Consider the following 9,257-nt stretch of genomic DNA (forward strand, 5'->3'; position numbering starts at 1 on the left):
GCCAGGCTTAATCCCAGGACTCTGAGGTCATGACCTGAGCCAAAGGCAGAGGCTTAACCCACTGAGCCACCCCGATGCCCCAAGTATTTTTATTTTAAATAAAAAAATGTGAACCATCAAAAACCCCCACAAACTACTAGGGTTGTGTCAAAAGATTCAAGAGTCAACTTGATGGAACTTTCAGTGTTTAAAGATAAGACAACTTGAGCATTAAAATAAAATAATTTTTAAAAAAACTATCAACTATGTAAACATATTAAAATTCATAAATTTATAAGTTTTTAAAAGTCTAACTGAGCACCTTTAAAGGATATTATGGAACCAACTTATTCTGAAAATTAGCAAGAGAAACAAATCAAATAGCCTATCTTTTCCATATGAACCATTATCCCTAGTTGATAAGACAAAATCCTTTAAAAGAAGAATTCAAAATAATAAAGAAATAAGGAATGACAAAAGAGCACCACTTACTCGCAACCCTTAGTGAAACAATTGATCTAGGCAATGATTGTCAAAGATTACTAAAACCAGGAGTTCCTGGTTGGCTCAGTTGGTCATCACTCTCAATCTTAGGGTCATGAGTTTGAGATCCATGTTGGGTGTAGATTACTTAAAAAGAAAAGAGAAAAAAAAAAAGAGGGGCGCCTGGGTGGCTCAGTGGGTTAAAGCCTCTGCCTTCGGCTCAGGTCATGATCCCAGGGTCCTGGGATGGAGCCCTACATCGGGCTCTCTGTTCTGCAGGGAGCCTGCTTCCTCCTCTCTCTATCTGCCTGCCTCTCTGCCTACTTGTGATCTCTGTGAAATAAATTAATTTTTAAAAAATCATCAATATGCTGGGAAAGGTAACTAGTAAGACAAAAAGGTTAAAGATAGATGAATACTACATGCTAAGAATATAGGGAGAAATAGGTAGAAAACTTGAGAATGGTAAATATTTAGAGTAACTATTGTGGAGACTAAGAGAAAATTCTAGAGTCTTATAGGATTGTTGGAAAATACTAAGAGCCTGCTGAGATTAAAAGATTTGTAGTTTAGCCATTTATGCAGAAAATAAATACAATAATTTTATGTGGGAGTGCTATGAAACATTCAAAGAATAGATAATCCCAATTTTATGTACTTTGTTCCAAGAAATTGGAAAAAAAAAGCGAAACTTCACAACTTGTATTGTTAAATTAGAATAGCTGTTGTTACCTCTACCAACATGGGGTTAGAATTTATGACCCCAAGATCAAGGGTTGTATGTTCTACTGAGTGAGCCAGCCAGGCACCCCACTTAGTATCACTTTAAAACCAAAAGCACATAAGGATAGTATGAGAAAAAATAAATAACAAAGATACAAATGTAAAAGTCATTAAAACATATATTTATGGGCGCCTGGGTGGCTCAGTGGGTTAAAGCCTCTGCCTTCGGCTCAGGTCATGATCCCAGGGTCCTGGAATCGAGCCCCGCATCAGGCTCTCTGCTCTGCAGGGAGCCTGCTTCTTCCTCTCTCTCTCTGCCTGTCTCTCTGCCTAGTTGTGATCTCTGTCTGTCAAATAAATAAATAAAATCTTTAAAAAAACAACAACATATATTTATGACCAAGTAGAATATATCTGAAGGATGCTAGAATGTTTTAACATTGGAAAATATGCATAATTAACCACATCAACAGATTAATAGAGGGAATCTATTTGATCTTCCTGTTCATTGCAGAAAAAGTATCTGATAATATTAAATGCCTTTTCCTTCCCAAAGCAAAACAGACAAGAAAGGGAACATGGTCATACACCTGATAAAGAGCTTATCAGGGAGGTTCCTGGCTGGCTCAGTCTGTACAGGCTGGGACTCTTGATTTAGCGCTGGTGAGTTCAAGCCCCACCTTGGTTGTAGAAATGACTTTAAAAAAAAAGTTTATCAGGGAAACAGGGCCAATAGGTAACAAGTTCTGTTAACTATTTTATTGGACATCTTATTGCCCAATAAGAAAAAGAAAGAAATGGTATAAGGATTAGAAGAAACAAAAGTGTCATTCACAATGGTATTCATTAGGAAGATGAATGTACAGGTTAATTGTTGGGGCTAAAAAGAGAATTCAGGGGCACCTGGGTGACTAATTTTTTTTTTTTTTTTTTAAATAAAAACAGGGGCGCCTGGGTGGTTCAGTGTGTTAGAGCCTCTGCCTTCGGCTCAGGTCATGATCCCAGGGTCCTGGAATGGAGCCCCATATCAGGCTCTCTGCTCAGTGGGGAGCCTGCTTCCTCCTCTCCCTCTCTCTGCCTACTTGTGATCTGTCAAATAAATAAATAAAATCTTTTAAAAATAAATATAAAAAACATACATACAAGTAAAACAAACAGAAGCACTCTCCTTGAAATCTAGGTTCTCCTCCAGCTTTTTTTTTTTTTTTTTTTTTTTGAGAGAAAGATGGACAGAGAGAACACAAGCATGGGGAGGGGCAAAGAGAGAGGGAGAGGGACAAGCAGACTCCCCTCCAAGGGAGGAGCTCAACCAAGGGCTCAATCCCAGGACCCTGAGATCACGACCTGAGCCGAAGTCAGAAGCTTAATCGACTGAGCCACTCAGGTGCCGCAACCTATTCTTGTTCCTTTCATTTTTCCCATAGTTTAGAGCACCTGGCTGGCTCAGTTGGGAGAGCATGTAACTCTTTTTTTTAACATTCAAATCTTGATCTTGAGGTTATGAGTTCGAGTCCAACATTTGTAGAGATTACTTAAGTAAGTAAAATAAAAATAGTAATTGTCCTATAGTTAGAGTAATCTACATTTACTAAGTGTCCTCATCTCTCATTGTTTTTCCCCATGTTTTTGTTTGTTTGTTTTTTACTGTATTTTATGTTAGAGTTGGGAAATCATTAGTGGGTTATATAAAAATACAACATTTGGGGCAACTGGCTGGCTCAGTCAGAAGTGTGTGTGACTCTTGATCTTGGGGTTGTGAGTTCAAGCCCCACTTTGGGTGTAGAGATTTCTTCAGTAAATTTTTTTTTTTAAGATTTTATTTATTTATTTGACAGAGATCACAAGCAGGCAGAGAGAGAGAAGGGGAAGCAGGCTCCCTGCAGAACAGAGAGCCCAAAGCAGGGCTCTCGATCCCAGGACCCTGAGATCATGACCTGAGCCAAAGGCAGAGGCTTTAACCCACTGAGCCACCCAGGTGCCCCAAATATTTTTTTTTTAAAGGAGAAAAAAAATCCTTACATGGCAAAAACCACAAAAGGAAAACCAAAAGTCAGGGGCGCCTGGGTGGCTCAGTGGGTTAAGCCGCTGCCTTCGGCTCAGGTCATGATCTCAGGGTCCTGGGATCGAGTCCCGCATCGGGCTCTCTGCTCAGCAGAGAGCCTGCTTCCTCCTCTCTCTCTCTCTGCCTGCCTCTCTGCCTACTTGTAATCTCTGTCAAATAAATAAATAAATCTTTAAAAAAAAAAAAAAAGGAAAACCAAAAGTCAAATGATAAACCAGGACAAGGAGAGGCAATGTATGCAACTCATCTTATATAAAGCTAATTTCCAAAATATGTTCAGAGTTCTTCTAAATCAATATCAAAATTTTAATACCCAACAGAAAATGGGGAAATATATAATTCATAAAAAAACAAATAATTCTTAACCTTAGAAAAAGATCCTCAATCTCATAATTTATAAAAAGTTAAAATAAATACAAACACTTAGAAATGATTTAATATGTATTGGAATGGGAAACTTTTTTTTTTTTTAAGATTTTTTCTTTATTTATCTGACAGATCACAAGTAGGCAGAGAAGCAGGCAGAGAGAGAGGAGGAAGCAGGCAGAGAGAGAGGAGGAAGCAGGCTCCCTGCAGAGCAGAAAGCCTGATGTGGGGCTCGATCCCAGGACCCTGGGATCATGACCTGAGCCGAAGGCAGAGGCTTAACCCACTGAGCCACCCAGGTGCCCCTGGAATGGGAAACATTTTTAAAAAGGTGATAATCACCTGAGATGAGGGCAGAAAAACAAGCATCTCCACACTGCTGGTGAGACTATAAAATGATATGACCAATAGGAAGCAATTTAGCAACATCAGAACATATATACCTTTTGACTCAGCAATTCTAATTCTAGGAATTTATCCTCGAGTTATATTTGCAAACCTGCAAAATGACAAGATATTTAGTATTATTCACTGCAGCACTGTAATACCTAGGGTAACCATAAAACATATTGTCCAAATTGGGACACCTTTTTTTAATTTCAAAGAGAGAGGTGCACAAACAGGCAGAGCAGCAGGCACAGGAAGAGAGAAGCAGACAGAGAGAGAGGGAGAAGCAGGCTCCCTGCTGAGCAGAGAGCTCCCTATGGGGCTTAATCCTAGGACCCTGGGATCAAGCTGAAGGCAGAGGCTTAATCGAATGAGCCATCCAGGCACCCCCAAATTGGGACACTTTTATAAGAGAAAGGGGATACTAGGCCCTTTTGTACCTTCTAAATTTTGAACCAAAATTCAGATGAGTAAATAAAATCATAAAATAGTCCCAGCAATGAATTTTTTTTTTTAAAGATTTTATTTATGTGACAGACAGAAATCACAAGCAGGCAGAGAGGCAGGCAGAGAGAGAGGAGAAAGCAGGCTCCCCTCAGAACAGAGAGCCCGATGCGGGGATCATGACCTGAGCTGAAGGCAGAGGCCTTAACCCACTGAGCCACCCAGGTGCCCCTCAGCAATGAATTTTAATTTATAAGTTTTACAATCTGTATTTTCCCCCTGTTTGAGCTGCTATGCTCAATAATAAAAATGCTGTTAAATACTGTGATCCTATAGAGTTTTCTAAGTTGTTTTTTTAAGATTTCATTTACTTGCGAGAGAGAGCGCATAGAGCATGAGGGTGGGGAGGGTCACAGGGAGAAGCTAACTCCCTAACAAGCTGGGATCCCAATGTGGACTCGATTCTAGGACTTCAGGATCATGACCTGAGCTGAAAGGAGTCGCATAACCAACTGAGTCACCCAGGTGCCCTTAGTAACCTTGTTTTTAAATCATTTTAATTCTGCTATAAATAACATGAGAACTGTGCAAAACAAAAATACTTAAGAACAACTTTAAATCAAGTACCACTACTGTCAGTAACTATCACAGAAATATGTATATGTATTACTTTTTTCCAATTTCTGTGTTTAATAATCTCACAATTATATTAATCATTTTCATACATCATAAATTTATTTAGTACCTTCTGTACTTTTTCATCTAAATTAAACTGAACTAAACTGGAATAATAAATGCAAATAAACAAATAAACTTACCCTTGAAAATCTCTTACCTAAGTGGTAGTTACTATACATATTACCTGATAATCTAAAATTTTTACGTAAGGGAGGTAGGCAGGGGGATGGGTTAAACAGGTGATAGTAAGGAGGACACTTGTTGAGATGAGCACGGGGTGTTGTTAAGTAAAGAGCCACTAAATTCTACACCTGAAACTAGTAACACACTGTATGTTAACTAACTGGAATTTAAATAAAAACCTGAAAAACAAAAATAAATTAATTAAAATTGTTTCCTCTAAATTTCCCAACATAAGAGAGTTATAATAGCAGCTTTAGCAAACTGAGAGGCAAAATAGGATAATGTAAAATTTTTCAAATTACATAAAATCTTGAGAAATTATAGTTTATGGAGTGTTAAATAGACGAATGTGGTTAAAATTAACTTTATGTAGTTTTTTAGAGAATGGCTTTGTTTATTGTGTGGTAACACAAGATTCTGAAAACATCTTTCATGTTCTTTAGGTTAAAAAAACAAGTATTAAAATGTTACCAGGGGTGCCTGGGTGGCTCAATTGTTAAGCCTCTGCCTCCAGCTCAGGTCATGATCCCGGGGAACTGGGATCAAGCCCCGCATTGGGCTCCCTGCTCTACAGGAACCCTGCTTCTCTCTCTCCCACTCTTCCTGCTTCTGTTCCCTATCTTGCTCTCTCTCTCTCTCTCTCTCTTTCAAATAAATAAATAAATAAATAAATAATCTTAAAAAAAAAAAATGTTACCAACCACAACCATCCACCAAAGGTTTTTTCTTTTTGCTGTTTCAAATTCTTTCAAATTCACTTTCGTCTATTAAGAGGTTTTTTAGGGACGCCTGGGTGGCTCAGTCAGTTAAGCATCTGCCTTTCGCTCAAGTCATGATCCCATTCTGGGATGGATCCCACACTGGGCTCCCTGCTCAGGGGGAGGCTGCCTCTCCCCTTGCTTATGCTCTCTCTCCCTCTCTCTGACAAACAAAATCTTTAAAAAAAAAAAAAAAGAGTTTTTAAAAATCTTTACATTCTCTTAGCATATTATAATGATTCACACTTACTATAATCTATTCTATGGCCATCAAAGAAACCAATTTACAGAGAGATTATTTGGCAAAAGAGACAATATATATTAGGCATTGTAAATTTGACCCAGTGTAGTGATATATTATGATTTTTTTTCACACCCTCTTGTGTATATTTTTTCAGTCTTATAAAATTTAGTTTTGGGGTGCCTGGGTGGCTCAGTGGGTTAAGCCGCTGCCTTCGGCTCAGGTCATGATCTCAGGGTCCTGGGATCGAGTCCCGCATCGGGCTCTCTGCTCAGCAGGGAGCCTGCTTCCTCCTCTCTCTCTCTGCCTACTTGTAATCTCTCTCTGTCAAATAAATAAATAAAATCTTTAAAAAAAAACTGTTAAAATTTAGTTTTGTAATTATTAAACTGAACAGGAATTAGAAACATACACTGGTATAGATCATAGATACATCTGAATTTATATGAAATTTCATTTACTCCATGAAGGTTTAACATCAAGTTATTTATGTATTCAAGAGAGAGCAAACCAGCATGTTATTGGGGGGGGGGGGAGAGGGACAAGCAGATTCTGCACTGACCTGGAGCCTGACCCAGGGCTTGATCCCACAACCCCGAGATCAGGACCTGAGCCAAAATCTAGAGTCGGACCCTCAACTGACTGAGCCACCCAGGTATCCCAAGCACTGCTTTCTCATTTCTTTCAATAGTCAGAAAATGGTTTTGTTTATTTTTGCTTTACGTCTGGATTCCCTGGCTCCAGGCCAGCACACGATAGGCCAATGAATAAATACTCACTGAATGAATGGAAGATGATGTTAGAGCCCCCAGGACTTATATTTTAACCAGTATTATTTTATATATATTATATATATTATATATATACATACATATGTTATATATACAAAATATAATATTTAACCAGATTATCTTTTGCAAATGGAAAAACTAAAGCAGGAAGGCATGTGCACCAATAATAACATTAGCAGGACAAAGATTTATGAAAAAAAAATTTATTTGAAATCTTTCATTTGCACTAATTAATAACCTAGCTACAATCTAAAGAGTAGAACGAATGAGAATCTCTAAATCATAACAAACACATTCCCCAAACACAAACCAAGTTTCCAATATTGTACCACAGAGGATTTAGCTTTTCTGATTTAGGTTCAAAATCATTAAGACCAATCCTCCCGGGGCGCCTGAGTGGCTCAGTGGGTTAAAGTCTCTGCCTTCGGCTTAGGTCATGATCTCAGGGTCCTGGGATCGAGCCCCGCATCGGGCTCTCCACTCAGCGGGGAGCCTGCTTCCCCCTCTTTCTCTGCCTGCCTCTCTGCCTACTTGTGATCTCTAGCAAATAAATAAATAAAATCTTTAAAAAAAAAAAAAAGACCAATCCTTCCCCATACACCACAAAACTCTGGCAGAACCAGGGACTGACCTAAAAACCTATTAGACATGACAGAGGATTTCTTTCATATTATCGAAAGCCTCATTTCTAGCTGGTCATGTCACAGTTGGCTAATACTTTTGCACAGATTTAACTAGATGGGTCTTTTTCAAATCAAGAACAAAAAAAGGATCTGACACTACCAAGCTTTAACCACCTGGAATGACAAACTTGTTCTTCTTGAATATTTTATACTTTACACAGTATTTTGGGTGTCCCAAGTCACTAGTTCATGCTCCATCCTCATGTAAATCTAACAATACTGTAGTGGAAGAAGAATCACACCAAAGGTCAAAGGGCAGCTGGAAGCTAGTTCTCTATGCTAAGAACCTCCCCTTCTACAGGTAGATTTACTTCACTGCTCAACATGTTCCTCTAGTCAGAGAGAACTGGGAAGAAGATTGAGGACCTCATTACTGACTATAATTAAGGCTAATTGGGGCGCCTGGGTGGCTCAGTGGGTTGAGCCGCTGCCTTCGGCTCGGGTCGTGATCTCAGGGTCCTGGGATCGAGTCCCGCATCTGACTCTCTGCTCAGCAGGGAGCCTGCTTCTCTCTCTCTCTCTCTCTGCCTGCCTCTCCATCTACTTGTGATCTCTCTCTGTCAAATAAATAAATAAAATCTTTAAAAAAAAAAAAAAAAGGCTAATTCATAAAAGCAGGGGGAGGAAATAAAAGGAAGCAAATAACTTCTAGGTAATGTTCAGAAATACTAACATATGGTATCGCTTTCTTGATAGCTTAAAACGCTTCAGAGAAATTACATTCCTGTGAGAAAAGGATAAGATTAGCTTTATTATATTTGGAAAAACTAATGCTGGCTTGAGTTTATACTACCAGAACTCTCTTTTAAAAAAAAAAAATATTTATTTATTGAGGGAGTGGGAGCACAAGCAAGTGTTGGAGGGAAAAGGGAGAGGGAGAAACAGACATCCTGCTGAGCAAGAAGCCGGAACTCCTGCTCCATCCCAGGACCCTGGGATCATGACCTGAGCAGAAGGCAGACGTTTAACCAACTGAGCCACCCAGGTGCCCCTACCAGAACATTCTTAAAGTCATGGGCAAAGCCAAGCAGGAAGCAGCTGAGAGCAAGTTAGAGTTCCTGAGTTAGAGAGAGTCCCAATAGAAGATAGGGCAGATATGGTATGACCGCCAGAGGGAAAAACAAACAAAAGAAAGGTCACTCTATCTGGTTTCAAACCCAAAAAAAACCCTCCATCCCTAACCAAAGCAAAGGAGAATTGCCTTTCTACAAAACACACCAGAAAATGGTTTTGATATTTATTCTCCCAAATGCCCTTGATGCTCATTTTAATCCCTAAATAAAAAGTGAAGGTAGTGTGCAACCTTGATCTCAGGGTTGTAAATTCGAGCCCCACGTTAGATGGAGAAATTACAAATTTTTAAAAATTTTATTTATTTATTTGACAGAGAGAGCACAAACAGGCAGAGCAGCAGGTAGATGGCCAGGGAGAAGCTGGCTCCCTGCTGAGCAAAGAGCCCGACATGGGGCTTGATACCAG

This window comes from Mustela lutreola, chromosome 8, assembly GCF_030435805.1.
Source record: "Mustela lutreola isolate mMusLut2 chromosome 8, mMusLut2.pri, whole genome shotgun sequence".
Classification (NCBI taxonomy): domain Eukaryota; kingdom Metazoa; phylum Chordata; class Mammalia; order Carnivora; family Mustelidae; genus Mustela; species Mustela lutreola.